This window comes from Stylophora pistillata, chromosome 1 (genome assembly GCF_964205215.1).
Source record: "Stylophora pistillata chromosome 1, jaStyPist1.2, whole genome shotgun sequence".
Taxonomy (NCBI): Eukaryota; Metazoa; Cnidaria; class Anthozoa; order Scleractinia; family Pocilloporidae; genus Stylophora; species Stylophora pistillata.
In genome coordinates, this window is record NC_142519.1 from 33,305,715 (window position 1) to 33,318,214 (window position 12,500).

Below are 12,500 nucleotides of genomic sequence, written 5' to 3' on the forward strand. Positions count from 1 at the left end.
ATCCTATTCATTTTCTCTTCTTGGGATGGAGGGGGGAGAGGTAATTGACTGAGTATCAAACAGTGTTTTTGAATTAGCCAAAAAGAAATAATCTACCATTTCAAGAAAAGGTTTCAGTAATCAAAGCTGTAACTGGCATAACAATCGAAAAGAATTAGAAAACAACAAACCCCTCCATTAATTGAAATTAAAAAATTATTTCCATCAAAAAGTCAAGGTGTCATTATTTGAGGAACGATTTAAGCTAATTTAATATCAAAACCATCCTCAGCTTCGGTCTACACAGATCAATTTTGGTTAAAAAACGAGTGTTTTTATGCGCTTCCGTCCACCGTCCAAACTACAACGCTCGTACGCTTTGATGAAAACGAAGTTTTCCAATATAATAATTTTGGAAACGTATCCTTTTGGCAACACTCCATTTCTAGGTGAAAAACAAAAGCCTCATAATTTTCACGTCGCTACCATCACTGTGTTTTTCAGAGGTCAGTAGAAATGGAAGGCAGGCGGAAAAGTGTGCAAAAAGATATGCAAGCGCCGTAGTGTGGATAGACGGGCGAAAAAAACTGATATTGCTGGTGCAAGCTGAAATATTTTGCTTCATTTTGGTGGACAAGAATAACAGACATACTTTTGATTAATTCTAGCACTGTACTGACAATCAGTAAAACCGTTTTAAATAAAAACTGCGCAGAAATAACCAACCAATCGTGTTTTACGTCAGACAAGCAAGCAATTTATACAAATGCTATCATTAAGTCGACGAAATAAAAAGAAAAACGGGAATACCAGAATAGCATCAATAATAAAATTAGAACTTAGTGACCAGGCCCATCGATCTGATCAAATCAAGTTTAATTTCATTGGTATGGAGTTTCGCAATAATGTTGTTTGGGTTCGCGTGTCAAGTGTTACAGGCACCAAAATACGTCAGCGCGAAACACAAATGCTTTAACCCTGACCAATTGTAATGTATTGGTACGCGCGTGCAATAGAAAAACATCTGCCAATACAGGACACTTCACTCTTGGCTGCGTTTATTTTTAATTTGTAGTGCCTAAATTTATTGAGACAGTGTTGAGAGGCACAAGTAGGCACTTAAATGAGACCATTTGTGGCAAAATAAAACGGCCACATTTGATTAGTTTTCTGTGGGTCCTTAACAGTTTATCATGTATTCTTTATTCATTGAATCTATCGCATCGTACAGACGACAAATAAAAATAGGCTTTGACCAAGTATTGTTCTTGGACGATAGGTAATATAGGAAGGTTGAAAAACAATCTTTTTTAGAAGTTATATCGTGCCACACATATATTTTTGAGATAAACCCGTATTGAGTGGAGAATGCAGACGGGCTTAAACTATCATCCAGCCTATGCTTTAAGCAGTAAACAGCGGACACGAATTCTTGAAATATCAGGCAGTTCACTGAGAGTTTACGTCATTTTAAGTTGTTTTGAAGAAGATTTATTATCATACTTTGAGCCTGACGCCTCCTAGACTGACTGAGCGCGTTTAATATCTCTCTTACTTTACGTAAACACGAAACAAGACTTCGTCATTACAAAAGGGGATTTTTCCATAAATATAATATGAAAACATATTTTGTGTTATTCAGATATCGCGTTCTCGATCTAATTCTAGTAATAAACACGTTATTCATGGCCATAGGCTCCTTCTAGAACAAGCTGATGGAATGTGAATTGTACAAAGTCATGGCACGAAAGCTATATTGAAGAAGCCTACTTCTTTCCGTTCCTATGATTGCGTGCGTCGTTTGTTTTGATTGTTGTAGTCCCGCTTTCTATAGCACGCAATTCGCCTTCGATAATAAGTTCAAAATATAATGACCCAATCGTGATATTTAACACAGAGCTGTCCTCTTCATGAAAATTGTAAAGCGTCAGTTTCAGACAGCAACAGGATCATGACGCTAAAGAATCACTGTTCCTTTACCTTAAAGGCGAAATAGAGGCTTTCTGCAAAACCCTCATGCTTTGTTTATGAAGCGTGTTGATATTACTCACTTGGCGATGGACGGAAGATTATGAATCGATTAAAAGTGAGGTCAAGAGCTACTTAAATACTAAAGCAAATGATGCCAGTTACGGAACTTACAATCCAAGATAAAAATTTGTATGACATATTTTCTATATCCAACTATGATAAAGTAAACATTGCTCGTTCTAATAACAGTTTAACGCTATTTCGAAGTTGCCTTTAAACAATGCGTCACATTTTACTTCTGAAACTATATCGGCTTCACTCCGGCAAAACCTAAAATTTTAACTCCCCAGTGTTAATTGGGTACTCAAAATTGCGTTCACACGGTCAAATTACAGCAATCGCCTACACCACTCTATTTCTACATTAATCATTTAACGTGAAACCTCACTGAATTATCAATTAACTACCCATATAAAAGCCCGTAAAAATCCACGATAATAACAGTAAAATTTGGCGAGTGATGTTTGCTGCTCTTCTCTGAACTCGATTCAGTGATATCACGGCTTGAAGAAAAGGCCCCTTTCCTACGTCGACTGCAGAAATTAAACGATTCCTCTCAAAATCAAATCGATGTGTAATTTTCTATTTCTTTCCAACGAACCAGTTCAGCTATGTTGGCCCGTGTACCCAGATATTTGACGATTCGTTTGGAGGGGGAAGGGGAATTTGTTAAGTAACTTAATTCTAATACCAGTTGTTGACGACAAATGAGCATACATTTTTTATACTCTTGTAGTCGCCAAAAGTTTAGTGTTTTCGATTGGAACGATTCCTCGTATCAAACAAATAAGCATTTTCAAATGGACCACGACTGTGCTTCAGGAGAGTCAGAGGCCAAACTCCTTTAAAACATAAACATCCCAAGATTGCATTACAGCTAAAACAAACTAATCCTTCAACTTTCTCATCTTCGCGTTATGCAAACTCCTGCTATTTCAAAAGTATTTCAGTGATAATGTGAGACTCCCTCAGCAGTGAAGTAAACCATTGAGAATTTCTCGCTAAGAAAAAAAGCAGACACCAAGACACTATCTTACATTAAGAAACCTTGTTTAGTTCGTTTTTCTATCTGAAAACAGGAGTACATATGCTCCTGTTCTAAATAATTAAGTGGACTTGGGAATCCTCTTCATGACTCGTTACCAGTCCATTAACCCTGTTAGAACCCCTAGAAACTAAAACGTATTTTTAATCCAGTGGTGGTCATAAGATAACCAAGCACTGTAATTAAGACTATAGTGACAGACATCAAAAAATGTATATAATTTTCATTTTCTTCATGCTTAAAACTGTTTCTTTGGTTTTCCATTGGGTAGTGTTGCGAACAATTTGGTAAGATGAAGAGTGTGAAGGTAAGGGAATTACTGCCACCATGGAAAAGCTACCGTGAGTTGACATAATTACAGTATGGAGGCATCAACCCAAGCTATTACAGATATTATATCCGTTCTTCAAAACCACTAATGAAAGACCTCGTCGTTAAAGTGATCAGGGAAAGCTCTTGAAAGCATAGTTCTAAATGTTCTTTAGTTTTGGTTTCTGGTCCGCTGATTTTGTGTGGGATCTAAATAATCAAAAAAATAATCATCAAATAGCAATTAATTCCAAACATGAATATCTTCCGCAAAGGAATGAAAAGAATTTCGCTTAGAACGTGCAGCAACTCACGGCAACGCAAATGAAGCATTTGGAGCATATACTTGTTGACAGTTTGAGATGTGAGGCATCGTCCTTTCTCTAACCTTAAAAGACTACGCACAACTAACTTAGGAAGCAATATTACAACAGTATGATGCCATGTACGATTAAACTATCAGACTGAGACAAAGAAATGAAAAAGGAGTTTCGTGATTTTTCTTATGCTTTAAATAGGTTTCATTACTAAAAGGGAAACTGTCACGGGCTGCTGCGGACGTCAGAAGCAAAATGCTACCAAAAGGACCAATATTACGCCACTAAGGTCCGGTGTGGCGACAAGCTTGACGTCAAAGGCTTCTGACAAACTCACGCGAGAGCAAAAGTCACGAAAACAAGTTTTGGTCTAACACGAAATTTTGCAAAGTACAGCTAGGAATAACAAAGCTAGTAATAACAATGGATGGTCGACAATGCTAACTTTTCATCTTATTCAGTTTTCACTGCTTAAAATAGAAAATCGTTACAGAGATTTCAACAAAAAGCACTGTATCTTTATTGCGTATTTTACAATTTACTAGTTACAAACTAGGGGTGACTGCCTGGTGTACAGCTTTCAGAGTCTTTTCAGTTCAATGACAAATGACTTATTACAAATGAAAATTAATTGCGGGTAGGCACTTAAGTTAATCGGATTCTTTCTTTAATTTGAAGAAGTGGGCATTCCTGTAAACAAAGCTATTGCATGTTTGCCGTGGTGACTGGTACTAATAAGGGTCTTAAGTGTGGTTTATCAGAATTATATCAAAATTTCTAACTGTACCCTTTTATATTAATGATCTACGACGAACTTTACTCTCGTTAATAAGAACTGCATACTCATTCAAGAAAACAAAAGGAGAAATGGAAAAAACATTTAACTTGTGAGTTAAAACCCCGTTGTTAAGAAGGGATTCTGCGCAACGCCATAACGCTCTGCAAATAATTCGAACTCAAAACGAATTGCGTGAGCTTGCTTAACCAAAACTCTCCAGGAGTAACATTGTCACCCTCATCCTCTGCACACTGTCATCATATTTCAGTGGGATCATAATGACGCCAATTTTTTTCAATATCAACAGGAAGAACCAACTTGTATGGCCGAGTCTCTAGAATTACTTCCGGAAAACGAAGTGAGTCAGTTGTTACTTCAATGATTCCATTTCATGAATGAATCCAAATTTTTTCTTTCCCTTCCGTGTGTTTTTCTGTATTCTTTTTTTTTTTTTCAATTTTAATTATCCAAAACGTATTGTTTTTTCATTGTCATCAGCGTCAATTTTCAGCAAATACGACGTCAACATTAAATATAAAACGACAAAATGGGAGCTGAAACGCGGTGGAATGGATCAAAGACGAAGGAAATCAGTGTGACGCAAATGTACTCAGGAGCAACAATCTTTCCATCGACTTCGTTCCACAATATACATTTTTTTTGTTTTATATCTAATACAAGTGCTGCACAAATTACATTATATATATATACATATATATACACATATATGATATGTGAATCTTTGACTGGAAAATATTTAAGAAGTGAACAGGATGTCGCGAGTGGGATGTGACCATTTGATGTATGGAGACGTATCATCAACGCCCACTGGTTACCTTTTTCTGAGCTCAAAGTTCGCTTTTACTCGAATAAATCATAATCCAGATAATTTAACTTGGAGAAAAATACAGATCTGAAGTCATTTCTATAAAAAAGTAGCCACTGAAATCAAAGCTCCAAAAATGATCATTTCAGTTCGAAACCGGAAGAATATTCTTAGCGACAAAGGATTACTTCGATTAAAAATAGATACGTTCTTCTTTCTCTTGCCAGTCCATAAAACAGAGCAATTTTACCCTAGTTTATAGAGAGAGGTGTCGAGAAACTATTTCCGTGAATGGAAAAAACAATTAACGAATAAGTGTATTAATACAGGCTTGAACTATAAGTAGCACTTTCTGTGACAGTAATATCGTGCAATATAGCTTTTGAAGAAAATTCATCGGGAAAGTTGATGAGAGCTGAATGTTCAAATACAAATGTAAGCGTTGTTTTAACACCGAAGGTAAGGATATCAAAAGACAATAAAAAACGAACAGTAATGCTCAATTGATATCAACTATATTCAAAAGGAAATATATGGCATGTCTTTGTGTCAATAAACATAAGATTCAAGAGAGATTAAATGAACCACAAGATCATATAAGCATAAAAAACAATCACAACTTGTGTCGATTATGTTGTGATAAGGTTAATACATCAGTAGGATCCCTTAGATAGGGAGGCAGTTCTGCTCGTTTAGAGACAATTTATGCAAGAATCGCGAGGCACGTTCCGTGACTAGCATCGAAATCTCAGTTGTTGCACGGAGATATAGTTGATATATGGAATTATGCCCTGATTGGCATTGATAGCTGTCAAACGCACAGCTGGAGGCTATCTGCTTAGAACTAACCTCTTCAGTCTAGTACATCAGAAAAAGAGCCCATGGCACAACTTGAAGATTTAAGGGCCAACAAAGCCTTGATACGCTATCACTTACAACTGTAGGTTTGTTCTTTAATCATAAAAAAATCAAAGATGTATTGCTTGCGTTCCAGCATCATTTGGCTAAAGCTTGCTCACATATAATTAATCAAATGTATAAATAAACATAAACAAAATTAGATTTGTACAAAACGACTCTCGAATACAATGCAAAATAAGACTGTTTTATATTTAAAAAAAGGTTTCACAACATTCCATTTAATCAACGTTCCACGCCATTGTCTGAGGAATTTTGCAATGTCATCTTAATCTTGGTGGATTTATTACCAAGTTTCCGAACAACCGGAAAGTAAAGCTCTCTGAAAATGTTCGTGTTTAGTGTCTCTGATCAGTTTACTTGTCAATACATGTAAAAGTACTGAAGAACTGCAGGGAAAGTTGAAATACAATTCGCTCCAGTTTCACATAAATGTACGATGCATGTAATTGTACAATTTCTACTCCCCACGCTTCCCAGCCAACCTAGAATAATAAGATTTGACTACAATAAGAGAAGGAAAGCACAACTGCGAATGATTGTCGTAACCAGGAGTTTAACTGAGGGATTCCATACATTCTATCCCTCCGGAAACAACAATATCTGATCACACAAGTAATGTTGAAAAACCTACTGTAAGTGTTGCCACCTGGCTCTGATCTGGTTCATTTATGGTTTGGAATCTCCTTTTACTGCAGCTTTGTTTTAATGAAGGTACTCTCACTAAGCTGCCTCTATATCAGCGAATCAAATCGAATAACCAAACTATTGATTCTACTACATTGTTTTGCATTCAGCTTTTCTGCAGAAATGCTTTCGCATCTTGATTCCACAGGATTCGTAGAGCACCAAAGCATAAAAATTTTTGTTGGCGGGAAAGATTACTTCAGCTAACCAAGTTTTTTTTTGTTTGTTTTGCATTTTTTCACTCATTTTCCCTTTTGCGTCTATTTCCCTTGTGAGACTTCTGACTGAGTTCGATTTTTGCACTGTTGTTTATGTGGCTCGACTGTTAGTCAATGAAACACAGGTGAAAAATATTTGAATCAATATTCCAACATATGATCACACGTTTGTTGGATAACTTATAAAGGCCGCATGACATTTGACATTCGTCATGGCAAGAAATCTCGCTGAAGTACGGGATAATGAAATGTACATCAGTAACTTAGAGGAAGCGTCTGGGCAGGGCTCATTAGATTTATTAACAAGAATTCCACCAATAAGAAGATTACATGAACCGTCCTCATTCGAATTTCAGTCGCCCCTATAATCCAGATAATTTGGCTACACTTTTAAATTCCAATACGAGAAAAATGTCTCTTAAGTAATAACTGTCAAACCCTTAAAACGTTTAAGATCAATAGCACCAAGATTGAAACGATGTTTACCAAAACCTGAAAGGATGCTCCGAAAATCTACTGTCACGGTCTTCCACTGAACTAGGCACAGTACTATTGATGGCCAAGTAGTTGTAACTGCGCAACAGATATTCTGTGCGCAAATTAAAGATTTGTCGACAACGCAAACTGCACATGGTTGAATTATCTACTGCACATGTTAAATACAAACTTAAAAATTTTTGAAAACTAAGTCGAGCAGCAAGAAACTACCAAAAGCAAGCATTTTAAAGAAAAAATTGGATCTCTGAATTTTGAGTTTCTATCTCCCACAAACATTCTATAAAGATCAAGATAGCCCATCAATTTTTAGTTCTTGTTTGAGGTTACCACCAACGCTACATTACTACAGGTACCCTTAATGACATATTGCCACTTGTTTGATTTCACGGCAGAAGTGGCTTCGCTTCTACAAATAAACCAAATGGGGCAGGTCTTATGGCAATTAAATGGAAACAGCTGTGGAATTTAAAGACTCGTCACTATGATGCCAGCATACCAACTGACAATACAAAACAAATGCCAACTATAGTGAGAAAACTCAGACGTTACATCCACAGTTACGTTCTCACGACTACGTTCTCCTGAAGAAACTAAGGAAACGAATTAGTGCCACAAGAACTTTGAAATAATATAATTCAACGTAGCACACACTGGACATAACACGAGCCTGAGATTGTACACGCACCCATTTCCTTACGATAGTATTCCATTCCGCTCGCACTTGGCCGCGCGAGTGAAAATATAGGCAAGTCACGGAAACAACGCTCGCCAACTAGTAAACAAATTAACGATTCGTATTCAGTTAAGTAGTACACAGGAGACTGTTTATATCGGCTTTGCAAAGAATTCAGCGCACGCTATCCCCTTGGTTGTCACGCGATTTCGAGGTAAACAAAACAGCTGAGTGAGAAAAAAGCATTTTCTGCCAAGATAGGTTAGGGCAAAATGGAAAAGTGTTAGTGAAAGCACTTAATGACTTCATAGGGAATAAATAACCATCTTTAGCTAAGCGAGGACTCATGGTTGTTAAAATGTGGATGTGACATGGTGAATTGTGCGAAATATTTAATTCTAATCACTCCCAGTGATCTCCGTGCCAGTAAAAAAGGTATATCATGCTGTTCACAAACCTTTGAAAAACCGGCAGCAAAGTAAAGTTTGATATTTAAACTTTTATTTGTTTGCAATCTATATCCTAACGTCTCCGTTTATCTTTTAAAGCAGAAAATGTTATTTTACAATAACTAATCCAAGTTTTATCGAGTCAGCACGATAAATCGGGAGGTAAATTACAAAACACACAAGCTAATCAATGTGACTGGATGATTTAATGTTCTCAGCATACATAAATTCAAGCTATGAAAGTTCAGTTGACACTTCGAGAAGATATAATTAAAGCCTGAGTAAACTACTTAAAAGGGCCCCAGCTTTCACTGAGAGTACTAGTCATACATCATGTTTTACAACCAATGCTGAGTGTTGAGAGGGAATTACAGGGCTTCTGTTTTCTTGGAAGTGGGAACACAATATCACAGTGACAATAACCTCCGCTTTATTCATGCGACTTTTCAAAAGTTATTTTTCCCACACTCATCTTATGCTCAACAAGAGGTTTAAAGTGAAGGCTGTTATGAATAAACAAACGTCAAGCATCAAACCGGCCACTTTCACAACTAACTTTAAATACTAAGAAGGCCCTTGGGTCCTTGTGCCACGCTTATTAAATCATGCCTCTTAGATCGTGGAAAGGGCCGCCCCGCTTTCCCGCGGGCGCAATAACTTGACCGATATAGAAAAGCAAAATTGCCGTCGCTACTACTTCAGACGTTGGGAATGACGTATTGTAGGAAATGTACCACTTTTATGATCACTAGCCAAGGCATTGTACTTCCAGTGATGTGAATAGCACAATCGCGAAATCCTAAATATAAAAATAGGATATGTGGGTTATACTTATAGGGCTTTAAAAGCTCCCAAAAAATGTTGAACCAATTTAACAAGTTGACCTACCATTCGCATATACATCGAACAAACCGCCCCGATGTCTTCTCCCTTCGACAGTCAGATCCTTTATCGAGAATGTAACGTTTCATTAGCAGGAAAATTCTGTAATTCAGTAAAGAAATTGACTGCAGAGAGCCTGCGCCATTGTAAAAGTTGAAACGATCAAAATTTTAAAACGGCTGAGTTTGAGTAAGAAAACCTAACATGTTTATTTAGTTTTTATGATTGAAAGAGAGAATTAAACATTTGAAGTGATGGTTGTGCGTGAATAAAAACAGCTGCGAAATCAACCTGCCATGAACCAAAGAGGGCTTAATTCTGCTTGTGGTGAAGATTGACAACGTCGTCTTCGAATCTGTTATTTTTGTCTGTCAGAGAGATAATCCTCATCAAAGCTACTTGGCATGATACCATGCTATCGTCAAAAACTCTTCACAACAATCAAGCTCTCAGCAATGTACAAAGTACAACTCAGCTGCCAAATTCGAGCACTTCATTGTTACATGTATTTTGACTTGGCACCAAAGTAAGGGAAGTTCTCAGAAATAAGACGGAAGAAAGAAACTATTTTAACCGTGGCAGATTTACTGAAAGGCAATCGTTAAGGCGCTTACTATAGAACACAATGACGGCTAAGCAACTTGCTTACACTAGTCAACGGCCAAATTAAACCAAAAAAATTCAAAGGGTTATTATGGCAGCGTCCGAAGATGTTTTGAAATCCCTGCCTTCTTTGGTTTCGTTTAATTCTCATTTTTCCTTTTTTTACACTAAGTCAAGAATATCAAAACGTGAAATTCCCACACCAGAAGGTAGCTGTCTATTTTCCCACCCGGATTATGCGTACGTCCGCAAGAAAACGCAATCTAGAATCTATAGCATCAATAGGATCCCGCCTTAGAAACGGTACTGTAATTAAAGACAAAGTCTTCTAATTAAATCCCAATCAAAATTAGATCGGTCAGCTCTTAAAACACATTGTTTGTCCGCGACTTGCTCGACAGGGTGTTCTCTTTTACCCAAACACCAGACCCTTGCCTGTTCTTTGTTTGTCATCACAGGAAGTGCTGTCTCCCCAAACCCCCTTAAAGGGTCGTTAAGTAGTTTGGCAGGGGTCAGATAAGGCTTTACTTTAGTATTGTCTATTCATCCGGACTCATTTGGTAAGGATAAACAAAAGTGACGAGGAGCAGACAAGAAGACAAAAATGTCACTATCGTGGACTGAACGCTTTGAAACTACAAAAGTGTTTAAAATTTTCGTCAATGGAAACATGAATTTGACCAGCGATTTCAACATCGACTGAGACTCGCTAGAACGTTTAGGATTTCAATGTTATTTTATTTTTTGTGCTTTGGTTTAAATAATTGTGAATATTTTCAACTACAAAGCTTCAAGACAAAAGGTCACGGAAATAACCTTGGCGTTTACATCAACAACTTTCCTCAGAGGAAGTCGAGATACCACCTTTTAGGGAACCACGAAGACCACTCAAAATATTAATTTAATACATGTTCTCAAAGCAATAAACGATTCTCCACAGCCATCGTTTGCCTTATTCCGTTCCACACTTCTTTAAGCCCACTTCTGATTATCTGACCTGAATCATGTTATCAATGAAACTCATCTTTGTCTCAGAAGTAAATAACTCCGCCTTTTCCACCTACTTGTCGTCAAGATGGCTATCGTCATTTACCCTGTAAACACGCTAGATGACTGCTCTATTTCATTCAATGAGTATTCATTTCTTATGACAATTGAGAAAAACATCTACGAGAAACTCCATGCAAGTAAAGCCCTTAATAAATATAAAGCCTGCTGAGTCTTTAAACGTGGAAAGTTAGAAATGAATGTTTTTATACAAGAAGAGTAATTCCGAAGCACGTGCCGATGTCCACGCTCAAAGAGGTCAATGACGAGAAACGATCAAATTCTTCCTTCCTTCTATGAATGCTTTGTCTCACATCCGGCCTCAGAACACGTTTTTTAATCTTCCAGAAACCCCAAACTCATTTCAACCAGCGAAAATCACAGTCGCACCTCGCGTGACTTTTTATGGGCTTTCGTGCCGCAAATCAAAGTTATTAATGTATGCTGGACAAAAACGCTATCTGTGCCACAGCCCCAGGACACGAAACACACTTTTCTTTCAAATACACATCCATTAGCTAAATAATCGTTAATCAAGCTTAGGATATCGAGGACTAGACGGCGTCATTTCCCTTTCAAAACTAATGTAGCGTGCCTAATATTGGGCAACAGTTGACATCTCTTTCCGTTTTCGGTCCACTGAGCTCAACAACTTCACGTTGAAGTGCTCCTTAAAGCAAATTAGCCCAGGAATATGAACTTTTATTGGCCATTTTAGGCACAACTAAATAAATCAAGGACGATATTTTAACCCAGGTAGATTTATCAGTCGACACCATGTAGCTAAAGAGTGTGTTTTCCGTTCGTGACTCAACAACTTACATTTATAACAATCTCTCATAAATATTCCATCGTTCAAAATCTTGTGGTCTGCAAGTCCAGAGTTCACTGTTTTTCTGATCTTTAGTTGATTTTTACCACTTGGATTTGACAAATTTGTCCCTTAAACCTGGTGATCGAGTTTTACAGAACAAAGAACAAACCCTAAGTACTGGTCGTCATCCATGTTTTGATACTTCAAGAGAGTCATTCTGCGCAATTATGAACATCTAATATTCAAATCGCTTTGGGCGACGTTTCTGCGTTTCCGTCAATTCGTGTTAACGGTTTCAGACTTGACTTGTTTGTCTTTCATGATTCCAAGTGTACCTAAATGAGCCACAATCTCCTGTAATATTTCAGTCAATGGCCAGGAAGCCACCGTCACAAAAAGGCTCGAGAGAATGAAAAGCAAACAAAC

General features: G+C 37.3%; 4 long non-coding RNA genes across 6 annotated transcripts in view; 1 reads left to right on the plus strand and 3 right to left on the minus strand.

Moving 5' to 3' along the window:
* Positions 1-12,500, minus strand: part of LOC111323752 (uncharacterized) — a 61,905-nt gene that overhangs the window by 34,895 nt on the left and 14,510 nt on the right. The window lies entirely within an intron of this gene.
* Positions 3,085-6,342, plus strand: LOC111323753 (uncharacterized). Its single transcript, XR_002694194.2, has 3 exons — positions 3,085-3,362; positions 4,767-4,817; positions 4,958-6,342. It is a non-coding gene; the product is annotated as an uncharacterized LOC111323753 (long non-coding RNA).
* Positions 3,182-3,815, minus strand: LOC148742175 (uncharacterized). Its single transcript, XR_015998563.1, has 2 exons — positions 3,679-3,815; positions 3,182-3,574 (listed from the first exon to the last, which is right to left on the minus strand). It is a non-coding gene; the product is annotated as an uncharacterized LOC148742175 (long non-coding RNA).
* The window catches only part of LOC111323751 (uncharacterized), a 9,607-nt gene continuing 3,481 nt past the window's right edge, over positions 6,375-12,500 (minus strand). The window contains exons 2-4 of one of the 2 annotated variants that reach the window (XR_015998550.1): positions 9,617-12,500; positions 6,838-9,527; positions 6,375-6,688 (exon numbers count right to left, since the gene is read on the minus strand). The exon at positions 9,617-12,500 is cut by the window's right edge and continues 2,022 nt beyond it. This is a non-coding gene — a long non-coding RNA (uncharacterized LOC111323751). Of the gene's footprint in view, positions 6,689-6,837; positions 9,528-9,616 lie in introns of those variants that run through there. The other variant, XR_002694191.2, reaches the window with a different exon arrangement.